At 46.3% G+C, this 22,808-nt stretch overlaps 1 long non-coding RNA gene and 1 pseudogene across 1 annotated transcript; both read left to right on the top strand.

Moving 5' to 3' along the window:
* Positions 1–9,690: 9,690 nt before the first annotated feature.
* LOC146201900 (kinesin-like protein KIF11) lies at positions 9,691–21,529 on the top strand (annotated as a pseudogene).
* On the top strand, positions 15,530–20,294 carry LOC146201901 (uncharacterized). The gene is made up of 3 exons (XR_014703599.1): positions 15,530–15,550; positions 16,034–16,200; positions 20,123–20,294. It is a non-coding gene; the product is annotated as an uncharacterized LOC146201901 (long non-coding RNA).
* Positions 21,530–22,808: the final 1,279 nt, after the last annotated feature.

The raw sequence follows: 22,808 nt of genomic DNA, 5'->3' as shown, positions 1-22,808 counted from the left end.
GGAAATGATGTCCTATCACTTTCTTCTGGTCTCAATCTACGTGTCACCTGTACCGGCGAGGTATTGCGGCTTCGGTTCCTTGACCTTCGACGAAATGATGTCCTAGCAGTTTCCCCTGGTCTCAATGTACGTGGCACCTGTAGGGGCGAGGTATAGCGGCTGCGGTCCCTTGACTTCCAATGAAATGATGTCCTATCACTTTCGTCTGGTCTCAGTCTACGTGTCACCTGTACCGGCGAGGTATAGCGGCTGCAGTCCTTTGACTTCCGATGAAATGATGTTCTAGCACTTTCCTCTGGTCTGGCTCTACGTGTCACCCGTAGCGGTGAGGTATAGCGGCTGTGGTCCCTCGACTTCTGACGAAATGATGTCCTCTGAGAAGACTCTGAGCTACGGTGACCTTCTTGCGGTCGTATGGCTCGGCTGCCTTGCGCCCGGCGAAAATCAAGCCGTCTGTGTAGTTGGCTGGAGGGCCAACCACTGACGTGCCCGTTGAAAGCTCGTTCATGAGCGAACTTTGGCGGCCTAGGCGGTAAGGGTCGGCGGCCACGAGCTCCTGATGATGACGTTGGTGAACTGCCCCCAGGTCGCCGAGGTCGGCCAGAGGCAATCCAGGTAGGTCCATGTCGGCTGAAAGGATCGGCGCGTTCAGTGCTCGCACTGGGGTGCCCAACATGCCTTGAATAGATTCCATGGCTGGTGCGAAATGGGCGATGCTCCAATGCCGCGATCCAAGATGAAGGCAGCGTTGCTGCGCGACCGCTATCGACGCCGGTACGGCCCTGCTCGCCGGGTAGCCGTCTGCCGTCGCACACGGATTGAACCCATACTGTGGGGTCCATTCCGGATCTCTCCATCTTCGACATCCTATAGCTTACGTTGACACGAACGCTTCCTCCTGCTCCGTTCGTTTTCTTTCTTTTCTCTGTGCGATTCTTCGTCTTCAACTCCCGATGGAACGTGTTGCGGACAAGGCATTTTCACGAGTAATTTCTTTGGAATGATATCCGCAAAACACCAGGAATCACTCATTTTAATGCGCCATTAGCATTTAAAATTGTACTATATTAAAAATAAATTTGAAAATAATTTGTGACTGAATATATTCTACCATATGTTTGTTTCACTCTAAGCAGGCTAACAATAGGCGTAAGTCATCACGGGCAGGGTTGAAATCAAGTGAGGTGTTATAAAAAGAAAAGGTGATAGGTGCTTCATTTTTTCAGAGTCAAGCAGCCGCCGCTCGTCGGATTAGAGAATACCGCGCGCATATAGGCAGACGTCCAGCTATTGTGGGCCTTGATTTTTAAAAAGCCTAAGCATTATTCTGTACTGAAATCAAATGAATATTCTTCGGAGTCTTGTAATGTACCCATTGGCAACTACGTAACAGATGTTTTCTTCTTTTTTTTTTTTAGTTTGCGAGGGGGCTAAAAGGACAGAACACTAGAATTTAGGTCTCAAATTTTTTTTTGCCGCAATGGTAACGACTAAAATTATCGATTCCGCAGCAGATTTGGTAATAACGCTGTAGAACGTTTTTACCTGTAACTTTTAGATCGGGGCTTGCGGCCGCTTTTATGTAGTCCGATGCTGGAAACCATGAGCAGCGACCGCGATGATGGCTTGCGGTCGACAAAAGAGACGTACCGAAAAAAAATGTACATTTCACTCGCCAGACAGTAATTACACATTTTTGCTTAGAGTAACGTCGTTTTCAGTTCCACACTCAAGGTTGTTACGGCACAATAACGCATGCCTCGTCGACGAAAGTTTTAATGGGAACTATCAATTCATTCACGGAATTTCAAACACAGTGGCGCCATCTAGAGGCAGAACCTGAAAGCATGGCTCTTGCGGAGACTATTAATAAACTCTGAAAACCCGTTCTTACAAGACCTCAGTTATAACCAGGCTTAACCAAGCTAAGCCACTGCCAATATTTTTTAACTTTAACAGTGACATGCCTTGCAAATTGGCAGGTGCATAGCACAAACACAAGTGCTTTTTTTTACTTCAAATAATTCTGGCTAACTATAGTTAGTAATTTACTTTTGGAATGCAGGGCATATTGGAAAAGTATGAATTCGGGTGCTTCGTAATATCAGAAGGAGCCGCGAATAGCAACATTTTGAAAAGACAGCTTTACTTAGTCTAAGTGCTTTCTTTCTCACAGCCTCAGTGAAGCTTGCAGAAATAGAAATGCCCACAGAAGAGCACTATTTTGAGCATTCTGCGTCCAGCAGCGCATTGCCTAGGTGCTTCTAGGTAATCGCAGCCAAATTTGCTATAAAGGCATACGTGCTGCCAAGGTGCCCGAACCATTACAGTTTTGAATACATGCGTATTCAGGTTCCACGAACTTTCTTCAAACTGTGGAAATGACATTCAAAATGAAGCTTTTAGAGACAAATTATTTGAGGTTTTTTAGGCACCCCACTGCTTTCTGGTTACAACTTTTCAGCGCCCCTTGCATTCGGTAAGTTAATTATATATTCAACTGGTTATTTTGGCTAATAATAACCACCCTGCTTTCATTAGGCAACTGCCAGATGTGCTGCTTCAGCTTGATTGCTCTGGTGTGTACCAGCATATATTTTTATTCTTACCACACACACGTATGTACAAAATTCTAGCATCCATGTCAATGGGCATAAAAGCAATAGGAGCTTGAAATCTCTTTTGCAAAGTACAATATGTCGTCAAACATTTAATTTTGTAATTTATTTAGCCAAAATATCCAAGGAAAACTTAAGCTTATAGTGAAATTCATATCCTGGATGAAATTATAACTTTGAGATGTATGATGATTGTGAAAGTACTTGTTTTCAATAGCAGCTAAGAAGTGCCTTTCACTGTAGATGCAAAAAAGAGGCAAAAAAGTGCCACTGACAGGTGGTCTAAAAGCAAATGATTGATAAAAATGCAAGTTATCATCCCTTATGCTTTCATACTGTGATATAAATGCTGTTCTTGCCGTGAAAGCTTTGGTAAAGAAAATTTTAATGTAGTTTCCTTTATGGGCCAGTGTTCACGCCCAAAGTTGATTCGCAGGACTCACACCATTACGTAACAAGTTATAGCAAGCCAATTTCAAGCTACAGTTAATAATCACAATGAAAGTAGTGACATACACTACTGCAGTATATGCTACCTGCTAGCATCTGCTTTCCTTACTTCGTTCTTAATATAATTTTTGTTATGGCCAGCTTCCTGACGATATTAAGCTGCTATTCAATCCTAGCTGTAATACTTCCGACAGGCTTTAGGTATCAAAAAGGAAGTAAAACGAGCACATCTCAAAGACATGAGGCTGTTGAACAAGTTTTCTTCAAAAAAGTGGTTCCTTACTTGTGGGAGCTCTTTGTTATGGTCAGTGGACCATATGCCTTTTAAGCAGCGAAATGGCCTTGCCAAGGGCGTTGTAGTAGGACAGTGTAACTCCAAACAGGAGGAGGAGGGAGATGAGGAGGAAAGGCAAACTCCAAACAAGCTCGGGATAAACTTACCATCAGATGTGGAGCACTATCTTCAGCAGGCTCCATGCCTGAGCCCTCAAAATATTCCAGTGCATCTACTTGCTGGTGTTTTGTCTGCAAGAGTCACACAGTACACATTTGATCAGCCTTAAAACCTGTGTATAGAAGCTGGATGGTTAGGCACCAAACAAAAAAGTCTAACCAGCGCACACTGAATCACGTGTTTGATTTTTCAAGCTCAGCTCTTGTTTCTAGTCAGCCAGCATTGAAAAATATAAAATTATGTATAGAACACAACTAATTTTTTTTACATCATCACATCACTTATTTCTAGGGCCGCGCCAATATACAAAACTTAGAATACAAACCAAAGGGGTTTGCTATTGTATTCGAGGATTTCTGAGAACTCGGCAGCGGCGCAACCAGTTCCAACGCTTCAATTTGACCCACTGAACAGCCGGCAGGTAAGGATGCGACCAGCACACCCTCTTTTTGAAGCCGTGCACGAGCTGCACGTGCCCACTCCTCGAGGGTCAGCCCACTCGCGGCGAGCGGTGTGCCACCAGTAGTAGTTAGCACTTCGCTTCAGGATGTGCGCCGCTGGCGCACGAGCGTTGTATTCACGCTTTTGGGTTACAGAGAAGCTCATCTGCTGGGATGTTCTATATATCGAATTATCGGTATACCGAATTATTTCGCGATCCCCTTCAAGTTCGATATATCCGGGTTTGAATGTACTTCCATCTTTCATTAAGCTGACTGAGGCAAATTAACCCCCTGGGCAGTTTTTCCAGAGGTCGAGTTTAAAGTGCAAGGGGGAAACCAGTTCAAAGGCGTCCTCTTCGTTTTCTTCCTGTCGCTTATCGCGTGGTCTTGTCGCATTCGAGCGCTGCTATGCTTGGCGCTGAATCTAAATCGCGCAAAGTTGGCGCGAGTTTGCTTTATCGCATACCAAAAATTCAGAATGACTCGACCACCCAGCTGCTTCCAACAACCGCTGCGGGGAAGCGCGCGGTTTTTGTTTGATTCACATTACGCTCATACCTATAGTGGCTGTCACTCGCCTCGTCGCCTTCACAGTGCTTGTAGCGTGATCTCGTTTAGGTCAACTAAGATATGCGGGAAAGCCCTTTTGCGGGATCCCGCATGGGGCTCTCGGCGGTGGTATGCCGGTCGAGGTGTCACCGGCGGAACAAGCGTTTCCGTAATAATTCCGCGTTTATAGCAAGTGTGCACCCCTGACATGCGCGTAACGGGAGGCGTGATGGTGATAGGGTAGCGTGTGTCAATAGGTCAAAATTTTAGGGCTAGGCCACTGCAGAAACTGCACTGGGAGAATGGAAAGCATCAGCACTGTAGCAACATTTCTGTAATTTTTACTTGTTCATTTTGTTAAGTTTTATTTCAATCTTTTTATTCCTCACTGTCAGTAATTATCATTAATTATTATTAGTAGTGTCATCAATTACTCTCATTCACTAATTATTATTATTATTTATCTTTACATAGCCTACTATGGTTTACAGGAAAGGCGCCGTATGTGTCGCACTTTGTGGACATCTGAACCGCCACCGTCCACATTTAGGCCTCGCCAACATAGCCCGCATTAATAAATAGAATGGCCGCGTGGTTTCGGTTCTTGAACTTCGGCCACCAGCCCGCGTCGACGGCGGCTTAATTAAAACCACGCGACGGCGAACCGTCCGAACTCAGATGCGCGCCGCTGTCAGTCGCCGACTGCGCCTCGCCGGTCATTTCTCGTCGTTCTGATGCCAGTGCAACATATTTCCCTCGCGCTATGTTCTTCCAGCTCGCCGGAACAGTCCTTGACTGCTCGTCGTTTTGTGCGATGGAGCCTCCTCACAAAACTTCGCAGCATTTTCGCGTTTCTGACCGTTTTATTTATTTTTTTTTCTGCGGCGGAGTGCATCCAATAGCCCGATCAACCGGAGGATAGGCCTTGAAGTATGCCAATTTTAACACACACGCACAACGCTCCTGTTTCTCAACACTTCAACAGAGGCGAAAAAGGTCGGTACTACAGCAGAAATACTGGCTCTGCAAGGCTATAGTGGAAGGTGCATTTTCAGGGCATGAGTTGAAAGAGAGATATCTTCGTCAGAATTCGCGCAGCAGCCGGGTTCCCAAGCTGCATTTAAGCACCGAGCACGGGGCTCTCATACAAGTACGAAGCGCGCTTTTATCTCAGGCTGCGAGCGGTTCCCTAGGCAACGAAGGTGACCGCACGAGAACGCAATTTGAGGTACTAAGCTGTAGGGCGTCAATGTTGCCGTCTCCGCGACAGTGGCAAGGACACTGGTGGACTCTTTCGCAGTATACGTCAGTTATTGTTTCGCGGCTTGTTTAAAATTTTCTCAACTCTTAACGGCACATCCTGCGTGTCTTTACGCCCTAATCAGCTTCGCCCCTGCTCACGGCGAGGCGCCTAATTGGTTAACTCGTCGCGACAAGCGGCGGGTGGCCTTACCCAGGACTCCAAATCCCTTGCAAGTTCCGAGACCTGTGTGGGCAAAGAGAAAAACAGAAAATAACGCGCTTTATTATATAACGCTCTTGCAGTGCCGGCTCGCCCGCCGTGCCTGTGTGCACGGCGCAGAGGTCTATGCGCGCTATGCGCTCGGAGCTTGTCCGCGTCGGCCGCGTTGATGAATGCAGATCCACGCGCCGCCATCGGCGGCCGCGCCCTAACGACCAGCGGCGCGTAATCCCTAATTAATGAAATGCCCCCTTTGGCCGTTGTAATCGTCAGGCGCCGTTATGACGACGAAAAATCAAAGATTTATGCAGCAAAGCGCGCACGCCGCCACGGCTCTAGCGGCAACGTCTAATGAATCGCCAAGAAGGACCCAGCGACGCAACCTGGCCACAGCTGCTGCAGGTTGCTTGCGCAGGGTGCGGTGAGCTAGAGCGCTCGGACTGCGACGCGAGAGCCGTTCTGCTCGGCAGCTCACTTCTGGTAGGATTTGCTTATGGAGACTGGAACCCGGACACTATGTGGGAGAAACTTTAAGGAAAAGTTTCATCCAGGTATCTCGGTCGTTCAGCTGAGGCACCCACCTTTGATGCAGACGCGAGTTGATAGGGTTTCTCTCACAACAGCACGGGCGTGCCGCGCTCTTTTGCCGCCTCAATGTTGGGCTGCGCCACTGACATTTCGGGTTTTAGCCCTGCGATGTGCCCCCGCTATAAGAACTTGTAAGAAATTTCGGGACATATGAGAGTTCGGCCGTTTGTGATTCCCGATTTGCTCAAATCAAAATAAAGGTAAATATCATTCATTGAGGAATGAAATATTGGGCACTCGAAAGCTAGCAATACTAAGCTAACTTCTGAATGCTTAAGGAAACTGCCCATATGCTTCGATGAATGGAAGTAATGAGAATTGACACGAAATAAGTTTTGGCAGAAAAAAAAAGTAATAAACATAAAACTGCGCAGCCCGCACTGCATGGAGTACAGAGGACTTAATCGGTATTGGCAATCAGAATCATTCACACGGCTGCTGATTTATCAGTACGCACCAAATTATCTTGCTGCGTACCTCCTGTATTCATTGCAGCTGGCACTGAAGCCACGTACTGAAATACGGTAGTAAAAACACTGAAACGATGTGAAGAGCAGTGCTTGTGCTACCACCAATTAATTGCGAAATTCAGTCGACGATATGGAACACTCTCCGAATCCTCAAAGAAGCATGATGTCTAGGGACCGTTTTGTCGCGGTGCAATCAGAACTCGGTATGAGTCCAAGTCGCCAATTGAAACACGCTCTTCGGTTTCGCGGAGCAATAAAACTTGCTCCGTATTGACCACAACAATTTGACATAAGAGATTGTGTTGTGCGGGCAGAAATATACGGGAATGGGCGAGGAAAAGGAAGAGGCCCTGGAATGATTTTTTTTTTCTTTTTGAAGGACCAGTACGCAACTGTGCCGACGCATATGTCATTTTGCACCGCGCAGATTGAACTCTCAGCTATTGGTCGGCACCTCTGTCATGCTCTTCTCCTCGTGTAGCTCTGTTGCTGTATCTAACTAAAAAATTTCCAACGCACCTATCCGTGGGCGGCGCGTGACGTCACGGGCGAAACAATACGTGCATGCCTCCTGAAGGGCTATTTTGAGGGTGAAATGACCCGACGCTGATTGGTCGCCGAGTTTTATTACGTCACGAAACTACGTCACCGGGGAGAAGCTCACAACTGTGGTAGCTCCTATAAAATAGAAATCGAATCTACAAGGGACCCGGCTTGCATCCTGAGTCAGGCACGCTACACCTAAGTCACGTACGCATGTTCGTAAGAATTGTTTAAAGCAGGACTTCTAACACGGGTGGTCCTTAATATGATGCTCGAGATAACAGAGGCGCAAATTAAAAGATTACCGATCAACCGGGTAGCCAAGTTCATGTACGCGAATTAGGGTCCAAACTCCTACTGGGACCTAAATAAGGTATGCAGTGGTGCCAGATAAATAAAGGAAGCCGCGCCGACGGGAACCATTAATTAACAATATCGAGTTTAACAATTAACAATATCGAAGTTTAAGTGGGCTTCAGTTATCTGTGTGTTCAGTTTATTGTCGGGAAGTCTGCAGGTAATGCTGCAGGGTTTTATTATGCTGCCTTACGCTATAAGGGAAATGGAAGTACTAGTATTGCCCGTGTTTTGGGCGATACGCAAGACATTACTGCATAAAAGTGGAAATCTTTTTAGCTCCCCCCCCCCCAAAAAAAAAAAAGAAAAAGTGAGCAAAATACAGAACGAGTAGTGAGTGAAGAGTATGGGATCACGAAACACACGGGTGGAGTAGGCGCGGCTATTGCATATTAAAGGAAAACCGAGGACAAATTGAATCTGGCGTGTATGACGGTTGGTTACCACTTTCTATTGACAAACTGCCCACTATCGCCGAAAACAGAGCTTTTATGATCTGGTACACTGGCCGGAAGGACGAAAATCAAAAGCTCACACCACCGTTCACAGCATGCGATCGCAGAGGCCATAATTTTCACACCATCATCATCATCGCCAGATTTATTCTTTTTTGATCTCTAAATTTACAAGTAATAAATACCTAGTTGGCTGCCGTCTTAGCGCCAAGAGAGAGAAAAAAAAACCAAAGATCGAATTTTAGGTAGGAACAAAATTTGTGTGGCGTAACGTTTTCGGCATCCCTTTAATGTAGAAAACATCCATCAGTTGATTCTGCAGACCTCGCTTCGCTCGGATTCTTTCGCCCAATCTAACCTTATGGGTTCTGTGAACATTTGCGCGTTGTGTTGACGACAGTCCTGGAATCGGGAAGGCACCGAAACGACTGTAAAAGAAACCTCATGGAGCTATCTCACCCCCGCACAGAAGGAACAATTAGGCTGCGGTGATAGCGACAGATGTGCTCGACTGTGCCTGCAGCTCTCGGTTGCGCTCAATTTAAAGCTGGCAAGAAAATCTGTCCGATAAGGAGCGAAAGGCAACTATAACAATCTAGAGCAAGTGGCGGAAGTCACGCGTTGCTCCGATCATACGAGCTAAATCCTGGCGCACGAGCGTTACAAAGGAAGTGATACGGCCGCATCTTAGCGTTATTGAGCGCTAACAACCAAAGCTGAACGAAACTTCGGGGCAATATTAAACCGCAATGGTTGAAGGGACGCTGGTGTAAAAACAGCGGAGGGTTCAAACTGAAAGCCACGAAGTTGAAGTTTGGGTTGTGCGGGGAGGCGGCAAGCAGTCACGTTTTTTTTTTTTTTTTTGAAGATTTTTTTACCAGAACTGATTCCTAATTCATAATTTATATATCATACAGCCTAAGTTCGGATCAAGTAATCCTTTCTTGTGCCTGAACTGAATTCCGACCAATCCGCTACAGTGGGTACGTGCTTGAGGAGACAAGAAGACAGATTCGAACGTTAGTGCAAATTTACAAACTTAGTTCAATCTTTTTTTTTTTTTTTTCATTTTACTTACATCTACGATCTTGTATCGTAGTTATTTTTTTTTCTTTAGCTGATAATGGATTTGTTACGGTAATCCAGTATATGCAGTGCATTTGGCTCTCCACACAGAACCATAGGTAATCCCCCCTCGTGGGTATATGCGCCGTTCACCAAGAAAGAAGAAGACGAAGAGGAAGAAGAAGAATGCGTCAGCGGCGGTGCATGTTGGTGTTCCTGCTTTTCCGCTTCGTCTGATGAGCGCCACGGCTACGAAGAAGCTGGGGAACCAGCACATTCAAGTTTTTGTACGGTGGCGGCCCCCGAACCCACTGGAGAAGAAGTGCGGCTACACAAGTGCAGTCGAGGTGGTCGCGGACAAGAGAGAGATCCTTGTAAATGACCGCGTCATTCCGGAACGTTCTCTCCGCAAGTCATTCACTTTTGACAAGGTGTTTGGACCCGAAGCAAAGCAGATCGACGTGCACCGGGCGGTCATGGGGCCCACCATAGCCCAGGTCATGATGGGCTACAACTGTACTGCGTTCGCGTATGGCCAAATGTGGTCTGGCTACACCTTCATAAAGAGTCAACGATCAAATGCGCATCTGGGCTGGGCTAATGACCAGCTTGCCGGGATTATTCCCCGCACTATGCATCAGGTCTTCGAAGAGCTCCAATCACCAGACCTCGAGTCCACTATCGAGGTCTCCTTCCTCCAGTTATACAATGGGGATCTGTTGAGTGCACACGAGGACACGTCGATACTTAAGGTTTACGAGGACTCTACTAGAAAGGGATCCGTGATAATCCAAGCCCTTGAAGAAATCACTCTGCGCAACCGTGAAGAGGTCTTCATTCTCGAGAAGGGTGCAGCTAAGCGCCAGACTGCGGCCACACTGCTCAACGCAACTTCGTCACGCAGTCACGCTGTCTTCGCAGTCATTGTCCGCATCCGCGAAATGACTGATGATGGCGATGAGTTGGTCAAAACTGGACAACTCAGCCTTGCGAGCAGCGAGAACATAGGCTGCCTTGGCGGTGTTGACCGAGGAGCCCTGAAGCAGGCAACGGCGACCAATCTCTTCTTACTTTCGGCCGTGTCATAACTTCGGTGGACAATGCAGTATGTGTGCTTTACGGGGAAAGCAATATGACGCGGCTGCTGCAGGGCTCCTTGGGCAGCCGCTCCATGACTTCCATCACTGTGACCATCTCACCCGACATGCCCAACCTTGAGAAGACCTCGAGCACCTTTACTATACGCCCACCGGGCCAAGAGCATAAACAATCGGCCAGAGGTAAACCAAAATATGACCAAAAAGGCTCTTATAAGAAGTACAGAGAGTATATAGAAAGGATGCGGATGGGCCTCGCAGCAACCATGCAGTGACAAGAATGGGATCTTTGTAGACCAGGAAAACTAGGTACAGGAACATGGAATGCAGATGGAACGGCCAGTCACAGGAGATTCTGGAGAAGGAAGCCCAGACTGGGTCTCCAACAGAAAAGCTATCGGCAGTTAATCAGCTGCAAAAAAAAAAGGCAGTTTTAGTCACATCTGAACGGTTCCTAGCAACTGCTGCTGCACTTCGGCAAAAGAAGATGAGCTAGGATGCCACTGATCAGGTGCCGTCTAAGACATGTCGATTGAGAGAGACGGCAGGCTGGCCTTGTTCGCGTCCGGAAGCTGCACTGACTACAGCTGCTGAGGAGCTTGTGTGAGTTGCTAAGTCTACAATGATCGACATTGACCTGCTGTATCATAAGCTTCAGTGAACATCTGTCATCGATCACACCAATAAGGAAAGACAGTCTGAATTCGTGGAGACTTCAAAGGACCGCTTCAGCCAGGTTGAGAGTCACTAATCTGTAATTATGGCACTGTATAATTGTTTCGATTGGATCCGCGTATATGTGCCTGTGCTGCCTATTTTTTCTTGTATAGAATATATGATGTACCCACTCTGCTCTGTGACGCCCAAACCGAGCTCTGAGGGTACTTCAAATAAACTGCATTGAATAGGTCGCCACTCGGCGTCATTTCTTAGAGGCGTTGGAAGATCATTTGCCACCATCTGCAGCAGATTCGAGGAACTGCTGTTGTGGCATATACATTTCAAAAGCCAAGGGATTTGCTGATGAAGGTGCTGCAGCCAACATGTGCACCCATTGCTACAGCCTGGACTGTGGACAATACCGTGCAACATGTTTAGGACGCTATCATGCGCTCTGATGACCCCCTGTTTCTTTTTGGTCTTTTTCTTTTCTCGACAACCTTAAACAGCTGCGTGCTGCGAGTCGGGTGGCAAGAGGTGTCGGGCAGGAATATAGGCCGCTATCTCATTTGTGGCCGTTGCGTGCAACTCCAAGCTTTTGTCTTTTTAATGTCCTTGCTCAGGTTACCTAATTCGTTTAGCAAGGTGATTATTTATCGTATAGATCAACATAACCCTGTGATTCCCAGCATTGCATGAAATGTGGATAATCTTCGTTTCTGCTCCTATAACTGTCTGCATTGCCAGTACGTTTGAAGTAATGGTCTTTTTCAGCATACTTATCAACGCAACGACAAAGTGTCAGCTGTCAGAGATGCAGGAGGCCCGTGAAATGATAAGCTGGTTTAAAAGCTGCCCCTAACCGCAAACCAGCCTGCCGTAATGTTGCATATACAGATTATAAAGCAGTTTTGAATTCACTGAATGCGCCTGCGTATTTTCACATGATTTTGTCGCCCTTGGATATTCAAAAATTTATAAAACAAATTAACGACGATTACTGTACTTCTTAATACGAAATTTGAGCGCAGCTGATGAGCTGTTTCAGCTTTCAGATAAAATTCGAGCAACACATGTATGTGCAATTACAGACAAACGGTTACGAGGGACAAAGGCGATGGTGATGCCGACGGCAATGAAGACGCGAAACCCAGAAACGGGTGCCAAAGAGCTTAATGCTTAAACGATGCCAGCGTTCTTCTTCTTGTTGTACTTGTTATTCTCCTTGTTCTTCTTCTTGTTCTTCTCCTGCTCTTTTTGTACTTCGCGGCTTTTCAGGGTCATTCATGACTGCGGCCACGGACTACGCGACGGGCTGAAACCTGGCGTTGTACAATCCACAAACACACCATTTTTCAGCGAAGGATCTCGTAAATCCGTCCCGCAGTTGTTTGGAAAATGGCCCGTGTGTGGTGGGGGTAACACCGGTAAGCCGTAGTATATCGGCGCGGCTATTGTATATAAAATGAACGCCTAGGAGAAATTGAATCTGGTGTGTATGATGGTAGGTTACCACTATCCATTGACAAACAACTCACCATCGCCGAAACGGAGCTTTTATGGTCTAGTACACCAGCCGGAAGGACGAAAATCAAAAGCTCACACCACCGTCCACATCCATAGTTGGCGATCGCAGAGTCCATAATTTTTACATCATCATCATCATCATCATCATCGTCAGATTTATTCTCTTATCACCCCCAAATTTACAAGTAATGAATACCTAGTTTGCTCCCGTCCTAGCGCTAAGAGAGAGAAAAAATGCCAACGATCGAAGTTTATGTAGGAACAAAATTTGCGGCGTAACTGTTTCAGCGTCCCTTTAAAGCAGAAAACATCCATCAGTTGATTGTGCGAAACCCTCTTCGCTCGGGTTCTTTCGCCGAATCTAACATCATGGGTTCTCTGAGTATATTCGCGTTGTGTTGACGGCAGACCTAGAGTCGGGAAGGTACCATACGAATGTGAAAAAAAAGAAAACCTTTTATGGAGCTATCTCGCCCCAGCATAGAAAGGAACACTTTGGCTGCGGCGATAGCGAGTCGTGCTCGATGGTGCCTGCTGCTCTCGGTTGCGGTCAATTTAAAGCTGGCAAGAAAAGCTGTCCGATAAGGAGCGAAAGGCAACTATAACAATCTAGAGCAAGTGGCAGAAGCCACGCGTTGCTCCGATCATACGAGATAAACCCGGGCGCACGCACCCCAGACGGCCACTGACGTCCGACGGACAACCGAACTCGGCCCCAATTCGGCGGCCGATTTCGGACGTCCGCCGGAATTCCGGCGTACGTACGAAAGCGGATTGTTGAATCCGTTCGCCCAGCGGACAGCCGCCGTACGTCCGCCACTGGATTTTCTTTTACACAGCTATAATATAGTTTGTAGTCGTCGTGCTCGTCTGAACTGCGTATAAATCAGTAATGCCGTCAAGTGTGCATTATATGATGCCAGAGCGAATCAATGCGATAGAAAGCGTTTCCATTAAACAGTTTTTTTTATTTTCCGCATGTTTCATCGTTGAATTCTTCCATCAAAAATTTTTGATTAAAAGTTAAATGACCATTAAACATTTTTCTATCATGATGCTTCGGTGAAATTTTAATCAGTGGCTGAATAGACGCAGCAAGCAGCAAGCTCAAAAAGAACGAAACCGAACCTATCCTCAAAAAAATCTGAAATGAGCCAATCCAATCCACCTGACAAGTAGAAGTTTAGTCATGGAAGATGGCTTCACGTTTCCGTGTTCCGCGTTTTCTGCGCAGTTACAAATACCTACAGCTGTAATGCACTGCTAGCATTGTTTTTGCTGTGGCTTGGTGTGGCTGGCACACTTTGTTCACCCGCCGATTCCAAAGTAAGTATTTCACCGAACTTTTGTTTCTTTAGTGGAACTTTTCGATGCACCGATGGTGCTGAGCTTTTGGGTAAGGAAACAGCTCTGTACAGCAGCCGAACGGTCGAGTGTTTTAGGCGAGACTGACAGGATGGCTCCGCGCCGATTAACTAAAGTGCAGCCTCAAATCTGAGGGCCATCTTTCTCGGCATTACTGGACGCTGCGCCAGTAAGCCGCGCAACATCTCTGTCTCTGATAAAGGAGTGCCTGCCCGAGCTTTAAAGGAGTTAATTTGTTAACCATGCGCAACGTGCTGAGTTGTAAAAACTATACGAGAAAACTTTTGCACTCCTCGAGCCTATCGTGCGACATGCCTACACTTGTGAAAACGTCGCGAGTGTTGTTTTTTTTTTTAATTGGACACCCGCTGATCTTTCTCTCTTGAGCTTTACGGCAACTACAGTTTCTAGAAGGAACGGCTGTAGCTACTAAATAACTAAAGGTTTAGTACTCTCCTTCAGCTTTGACAAACCAGGACAGCACCTTGCGCATGGTTGTTATGCATGTGGGACCGAACCGCGCAGAACAACCGGACAAGAAGATGAGAGAAAAAAAAAAGTCAGCACTTGTCTCTTTCTTGACCCGTTGTTCTGCGCTGTTCTGGCACGAATTTGACATACCGCCGCCGCGATAGACTTGGGCTGTGAGCTCTGGTGCCTGCAACGCCTTCTTTTATGCAAAACAGGCATACTGGGAGGTCATGCGAGCCGCGGGCTCAAAAAAAAAAAAAACGAGCTGAGCAAAAGTGAGATGAAAACAAAATTGTTGTTGCTTTGTCCTTACAGATATTCAAAGGCTCCTCAGAACTTCACTGCATTACTGACAGCGAGATAATGCCAAAGCTACACTAGAGCCATGCAGCACCTTATAGTGCATGATACTGAGCTTATGTCTCGCACTGAAAGCTCTTACCATGTTCTTAGATTATCATATTAAAGTAGCTTTAAACCCATGCTTGTTAATACAGTGATAGCCATAAATTGAATCTAGGGCATCATGCTCACATACAAGGCTTCTGATAACCGCTGGTAACATGATGTGGGCTATAGCAGAAACCTGTACCTGGTCATCTTACAAGCATTTGTGCAATTGATGCTTTTAATGTGTTGTAAAAGTTTTTGTGTTCTGTTTCTGTATGGGAATGCTTTCCTTATTGAAGGCTAACATTTGGCTTGCTACAGCAAAACCTGTACCTAGTCATCCTAAAAACAGCACCGCAGTTGGTGCTTTTAGTGTGTTGTAAAAGTATTTGTGTTCTGCTTCTGTATGGCAATGCTTTTCTGGTTGAAGACTAGCATGAGGCTTCCAAAAAAATTTCAGATGCCATTTGCTGTAGCCGATTTTGTAGGCCAACAGGAAGCAGCACTTTGAGCATGGAAAACTGTCATCCACGGGGAAAAAACAGCAACATCCCTTTGCATTTTCATTTCTTTGGTATGGCTAAAAGTGAGTATTGTATCATTATCTATATTATTAATATTGAATCATGATTGTCAGTGTTGAAGTTGTTTGAGCGTGATGATTTTAAACACACAGGACATCCCTTCGACATTAAGGTTTTAGCTTGTTTACATGTAGGATGTAGAACTGGTTGCAACAAACTTTATGCAGCAAATTCTTTTTACATTGTCCACCATGTTACTTTTTGTCATTGTCCATTGAAGTAAATAACCAGTATTTTACGTTTACACAGTCGTCCACTCTTAGCTTGAATGAGAATGTGTGGCATGCAGTTTGCAAAATAGCAATGCATCCGTCACAGCCATGCATCAAGGCTAAGTGGCTTGCGCGTAGAGGGACCAGCCGCTCCAGCTTCACGTCATCTGCCTCTTTGCTCCGGTGTGCAGACGTGCATTGAGGCAAAGTGGTTTATGTGTAGGGAAACCAGGAGCTTCTTTGTCACATCTGGCTGTTTGTTACGGTGTGCAGATGCGCATCGAGGCAAAATGGCTGATGTGTAGAGGGACCAGGAGCTGCTGCTTAACGTCCTTCGCCTCTTTACTACAGTGCACAGCCGTGCATTGATGCTAAGTGGCTTGTGCATGGAGGGCCCAGGAGCTGCAGCTTCACGTCTGCCTCTTCGCTCAGGTACGCAGGTGCGTATTGAAGCAAAATGGCTTATGCATAGAGGGACCAGGAGCTGCTGTGTGGCGTAGTCTGTATATTTGCTATCGTGCGTATCGAAGTACAATGGGGGGGCTCATGTATAAAGGTACCATGAGCTGCTGCGTCATGTCGTCTGCCTCTTTACTATGGTGCGCAGGCATGCATCAAGGCAAAGTGGCTTATGCGTAGAAGGACCAGGAGCTGTTGCTTCACATCTGCTATGATGCGCAGCTGCGTATTGTGGGTGGTGGTGGAAAACATTTCCATCAGATACAAATACAGGAGGTTACTCACTAGCTTACCCTGAGGGGGCCTGTCCTGAAAAAAACAAGGGGTCCCTAGTTTGGGACCCCAGTGGTGGTAGAGGGACTAGAGGCTGGTACTTCACGCTGTCTGCCTCTTCGCTACGGTGTGCGGCTGCGATGGATGCAGTGGCATCTCAAAAAGTGCATGCCACGCACTCGCATTTTCAGCCTGAGTGGACGACTGTGTACCTGCTATAGCTTTGTTATTCATGGAATAAACCTAGGCCAAGTTGGAAAAATTATAGCTCACCTCATATGTGGTCAGCAAAGAAAAGCCACTCCAGAAAATCGGATGCATTTACTGTCATAGGATTCTTATTCATATACATGCTACTGACAAGTCAGATTCTTCACCCTCAGAAATGCCAGAAAAACAACCAAGGGTGCTTCTGTAATAGTCTAGCTTGCTCTTTCTCTGCAGAGTTGAGTCAGATGTGTGTTCCATTGCTGTGGGTGGGACAGGTGTGAATCTTTGATTTTAAGCTTGCAACAAGTATGTTATTGTAGTTTAAAGGCAAAATGGTACTAATAATCGTAGCCCCCCGTGGCCTTTATCCTCTTTTAATGGTGTTGCTAGACACTGAATTATTAGTTTACTCTGCACTGTTTCTGTCTAGTTAATGTGCGGAGATGTACATATATTTATATGACTTGGAGTTGTCGACTTTGCACTTAGAAACATTGTAGCGTTATCTGATGTGTTGCTTTCATTTCTTTAATGATTTCTGTAAGGGATAGGTGGGTATGCTAGGCACCATTATTAGTCTGCTCTTTTTGGGTCACCTGTTCAATGCCCAGCTGCGGCCGTCTCCCACTTGCCCTCGGACAGGAGGCGGAGAGACGCGCACAGAGAGGCAGCTACAGCAGCTACAGTGCTTAACGGAAACGTAGGCAGAGAGGGAAAGAAGTCCCCTCTTCCGAGGACTTTGCTGTCGCACTCGAAGACGTGGGGACAGGCAATTTGTTCTCGTTGCTGTGTCATGTAGGGGGCTCATTTTTATTTAAGGAGCTTTACGAACAGTATACAACTAAGGGGTCCTTAGTACGCTGACTGGACCCATCACCCGGAGGCAGCACAGCTTTGAAACGAGCACCTCTTTTGGAAGAACTGCTTATCGTTCGAAGAAAAAACACTGTCAGATTGAAGGGTGTAAGGCCCTCTTCCTTGTTGGGGAGCCCATAAAAGTGACAATTATTCAGTGCAGGCGCGCTGAGTGGGGTCTCGTTGAGGATTCCAACCCTGGATGTCAACAATGGTGGGAGATGGCGGCGTTGAAAAACGGCAAGTGTGTAACAGTTGCGGTATGATGTGGAGCGGGAGGATGTGGGTTGGCTCTTCTGATGTGGTCCGCAATGGTGCTGACTCGGACGCCAATAATTGCAGTAATTGCCCTGTAAAAGGAGCCGCCAAGGGTGCAAGCTTTGGGCAATGGTTGCGCACGTGGGACACCGTTTTGATGGGTTCTAATTTTTTTTTTCTTTTTTTATTTCCTAGGGGAGAGAGTTTGGCATGTGACCTAGTGAGCCAATCATTTCGAGGTCCATTCTCTAAATTCCGTTTGTTGTGAAACGAATGTGTTGTCCCTTTTGCATTGCTTGTATTAGGGAGAGGGTGAAGAACCTTATGAAAGTGGAAAGACATGCCAAAATGTTTGTTAGCCAGTCATGTGGGAGTTCGTTGTCATTGGGGATGAGAAATGTGGGCGGAGTCCCGAAGTTAATGAAACGGCTCCGCGGCCTGGAGAACTCGTTCTGAGCTAGATTTTGATCTCTTTCCTCTTCGGCATAGATCATGGTCTTTGTTTCACCTGTTGTAAATACGTACATTCATGTATAAAGTTTTCAGTTCATCTTCCTCTCCGTGTGCAAGTTGTGGCCAGATGCAGTAAATTCACTATTTTCTTTTCTATATAACATCCCTTTCTGAAGATGGTGAGCTCTTTTGTCCAATCCTGTAAGAAAGCAGCAAAGTGCTCCCAAATCTTCCACAAAACTGTGTGATATCTTTAATGCTAATTGTGGCTTGGTGTCACTCAAAACATGTAGTTGAGGTAGATTTCTTCCCCCCCCCCCCCTCTTGTTCGTTCAAATGAGGACCAGCGGACACTAACTCTTGCTTTTGTAATGCCCTAGGCCCCGCCTTAAGGCAGTACTGCAATGTCAATACCATTTTTATAGCTATGGCTGTCCAACAGCACTAATGTCTTTTATACACTTCTTTTACTATTCTCTTACCCAAGTGGTGGCTTATACTGCAGGGGCAAACGTCTCTGGACAGTATGTCAGGAGATTTTGGACTAGAATCGCGATGTAAACGAATTGTGACCCTATTTTCTCTTGCACACATGAAAGAACTAACGTTCAACTTTCACATCGACAAGCATGGTCCGAGTTTCCTGGTCGATGTGAAAGTTATGTGCATTGATTGCAGTTTGTGTAGTCCACACACTTTTGTCCCCGATATTACATAGGGGCAAATTAGGCGCCTTTACAGGGGCAGTTTCTTTGGCGCCCACTACCTTCCCCATAAAAAAGCTACAGTGTTTCTTGTGAACAGCTGGCTGCATTTATAAAGACCATTATTTTTTTTTGTAATTTGTTGTGCGTAGTTGTGAAATCCATGACATACATGCACAGCTGGTTGCCAGAATTATGGAACCATATTTCAGTAACTAACATCCATGCTGCATGCTGCCGGTAATACATCAGGAGCTTGTGGTTGTCAGCTTTTAGTGTTTTGTGTAACTATAAGCCTTGCTATTGTAATGTCACATATAGCGCTGTGGGTAAACAAATAACTTTACTTTTAACTCTTGTAGAAGCATGAACTTTGCGCAGTCACTGCGGCGGGCTATGCTTCCACATTGGGCTGTAGCCACATGTCAAATGTCTATCTTTATTCTGCTGCAGCAGCTTTCAAGTTATCAGATAAGTTACTTCGTCGCAGCTGCTCTAAGGAGATGCTTTCTAGACGCTTGCAGCCTAGATGTTGATGTCGATATACCCCTGACACGCCCAGGGAATGTCTTCGGTAGAGGGTACATGGAAGCCAGCGAAATGTGCAGTTTACAGAACAAAAAGGTAACAATTTTAAATGATGTTATTATTGATCACTTCTTTTCAGAGCAGGAACAATGACTTTTGAAATCTGCCTGTTAAACCGCTCAAAATGCAGGTTTCTGCCGCCAATGCGTACCTGTGTAATACTGCAATGCTCTGGCTGTGCTTTATGTTCATATACAGCATCCTTTATGCTTAGTTTCTCTGCATGTGCACTCCATGTCTTGGGCATTGCTGAGGGCGCATAGCAGCAAGCATAACATGCCATGTTTGGTCAGAGTGGCATGTTCAAAGAGACGACATAAAAACATTAAAATACTGAATGCCAGGTTCTGGTCAAACTACGTTTGTATATTTTGTTATTCTGCATGGGTTTTGCTGCAGTTATATGGCCTTTCTATATAGTATGTGACAGTTCTGAATGGAGATGCATGCGTACAGTGCCATCTGGAAAAAAGCAATTGAGAGAAACTGGCAGTTGCCCTTGAAGATGTGTAATCAAAGTTCAGCACAGATAACTTCAATTTCATTTTCCCTTCTATTGCAGGAGGAGCCCAACCTGCTCTTTCCATCTTAGGCCTGAAAGACCAGCAACAGCTGATCGAGCAAATGCACAGGATAGTAACTGCTCCTGGAATCCCGGCCTGCGGAGGCCGCCCACAGAGAACTCGATCATCTCTCGCTAATTCCGAAATATTAGGTTTCAATAAATACCTTTTCCTCCACCACCTCCCCAAGGGAAGAGCTGTCACGGCCAAGAATAATTAAAAAAATTATTCAAGTAGATTCTTAATACTCCAGTTGGCCTGCATTTTACCATACCATTCCTTAACATCGATATTTTTTTAGTGTAGACTATTTATGCATGCAGTTTTTGCAACAAAGCAAAAAAAAATGCTTTTACAACCTCGCATGCTGGTATGCCTATGCACTTCGCATGTTTTCAGGAATGGTGCATTTGTGTAAAGGTTGGTTTGGTTGGTTTGTGGGGTTTAACGTCCCAAAGCGACTCAGGCTATGAGAGACGCCGTAGTGGAGGACTCCGGAAATTTCGACCACCTGGGGTTCTTTAACGTGCACTGACATCGCACAGCACACGGGCGCCTTGCTTTTCGCCTCCATCGAAAAGCGGCCGCCGAGGCCGGGATTCGATCCCGCACACGAGGACACGTCGATGCTTAAGGTTTACAGGGACTCTACTAGAAAGGGATCCGTGATAATCCAAGCTCTTGAAGAAATCACTCTGCGCAACCGTGAAGAGGTCTTCATTCTAGAGGAGGGTGCAGCTAAGCGCCAGACTGCGGCCACGCAGCTCAACACAACTTCGTCACGCAGTCACGCCGTCTTCGCAGTCATTGTCCGCATCCACGAAATGACTGATGATGGCGATGAGTTGGTCAAAACTGGACAGCTCAACCTGGTTGACTTTGGGGTCAGCGAGAACATAGGCTGCGTTGGCGGTGTTGACCGAGGAGCCCTTGAAGCAAGCAATGGCGACCAATCTCTTCTTACTTTCGGCCGTGTCATAACTGCTTCGGTGGACAATGCAGTATGTGTGCTTTTCAGGGAAAGCAAAGTGACGCGGCTGCTACAGGGTTCCTTGGGCAGCGGCTCCAAGACTTCCATCACTGTGACCATCTCACCCGACATGTCCAACCTTGAGGAGACCTCGAGCACCTTTACTACGCCCACCGGGCCAAGAGCATAACCGATCGGCCAGAGGTAAACCAAAAAGTGACCAAAAAGGCTCTTATTAAGGAGTACAGAGAGGGTATAGAAAGGAAGCGGAGGGACCTCGCAGCAACCATGCAGTCACAAGAATGGGATCTTTGTAGACCAGGAGAACTACAGGAACATGGAATGCAGATCATTTGGCCAGTCACAGGAGATTCTGGAGAAGGAAGCCCAGACTGCGTCTCCAACACAAAAGCTATCGGCAGTTATTCAGCTGTAAAAAAAAGCAGGTAGGTTTAGTCACGACTGAACGGTTCCTAGCAACTGCTGCGGCACTCCGGGAAAAGAAGATGACCTAGGATGCCACTGATCAGGTGCCGTCTAAGACATGGCGATTGAGAGAGACGGCAGGCTGCACTCACTGTAGCTACTGAGGAGCTTGTGTGAGTTGCTAAGACTACAATCATCGACATCGACCTGCTGTATCATAAGCTCCAGTGAACATCTGTCATCGATCACACCAATAAGGAAAGACAGTCTGAATTCGTGGAGAGTTCAAAGGACCGCTTCAGCCAGGTTGAGAGTCACTAATCAGTAATTATTGAACTGTATAATCGTTTTGATTGAATCCGCGTATATGTGCCTGTGCTGCCTATTTTTTTCTTGTATTGAATATATGATGTACCCTCTTTGCTCAGTGACGCCCAATCCGGGCTCTGAGGACAGTCCACTTGGTCAGAAAGGGGTCTTTTGGAATTTCACCGCTTATGACCTCTTGTTCCCATGAGTCCAGCCACTCACATGCAGTCTGGAGATTAGTGATATCTCTGCATCCTAGTCGAATGCCTTCTCCAGGGTAGCGGCGGTTTAGACCGTCGAACAGGTCATTCAGAAAAAGTGTGAACTTCGCTGTCGGTTCCGCATTAGCCAGCCTTGGCGCACCTCTGCGAGCATAAAACATTATTCCTTTGGCAACAGAGTTACTGAAGAGCTGTGTGGCCAGCATTACTCTCATCTTCAGCATGTTGGATGGGTTTAAATGATTGTAAGTGAGCTTGGGGCAGACTCGAAGCGCTCCAGTGTTCTTGCTGTCGGCAACAAACACAGCGTCGTATCACGACCATGTAATAAATTGGCCATCTTTGTTGAGAACTTTTTGTCGTGCAGACGGTTCCTAATGCACTTAAAGAGGTGAGGTGTGTCGGAAAAAACATGCACCTTTCTTGAAACGTCCGTTGGATGTTCAAAGCAATTAATGACATGTCCCAACGCGCCACTGATTCCGAGCTGTTTCCACATTGCGCAGTTCGTGGAAGCGCCGTCGCACAGAACTCCGTCGACAAACAAACCGGCCTTCTCTAAATGTACAATGCACTGAGTCAAAAGCTGAAAAAGGAGCGTTCCCTTTGTTGACCCTTTCGATGGAAACACATCCACTGGCTGTAAATAATTTTCACCGAAAGGCGAAAATGCAAAAACAAGGCCATGGTCTGCAAGCTCATTGCTTTGGTTGTCGCTCTCCCCATGATCAACGAGACCGGCGTAGGTCATCGTTTTCG

The sequence above is a fragment of the Amblyomma maculatum genome, chromosome 1, assembly GCF_055883805.1.
Source record: "Amblyomma maculatum isolate TAMU_Amacu chromosome 1, ASM5588380v1, whole genome shotgun sequence".
In the NCBI taxonomy this organism is placed as follows: Eukaryota; Metazoa; Arthropoda; class Arachnida; order Ixodida; family Ixodidae; genus Amblyomma; species Amblyomma maculatum.
Note: the sequence above shows the minus strand (reverse complement) of the source record. Positions and strands in the feature narration are given on the sequence as shown.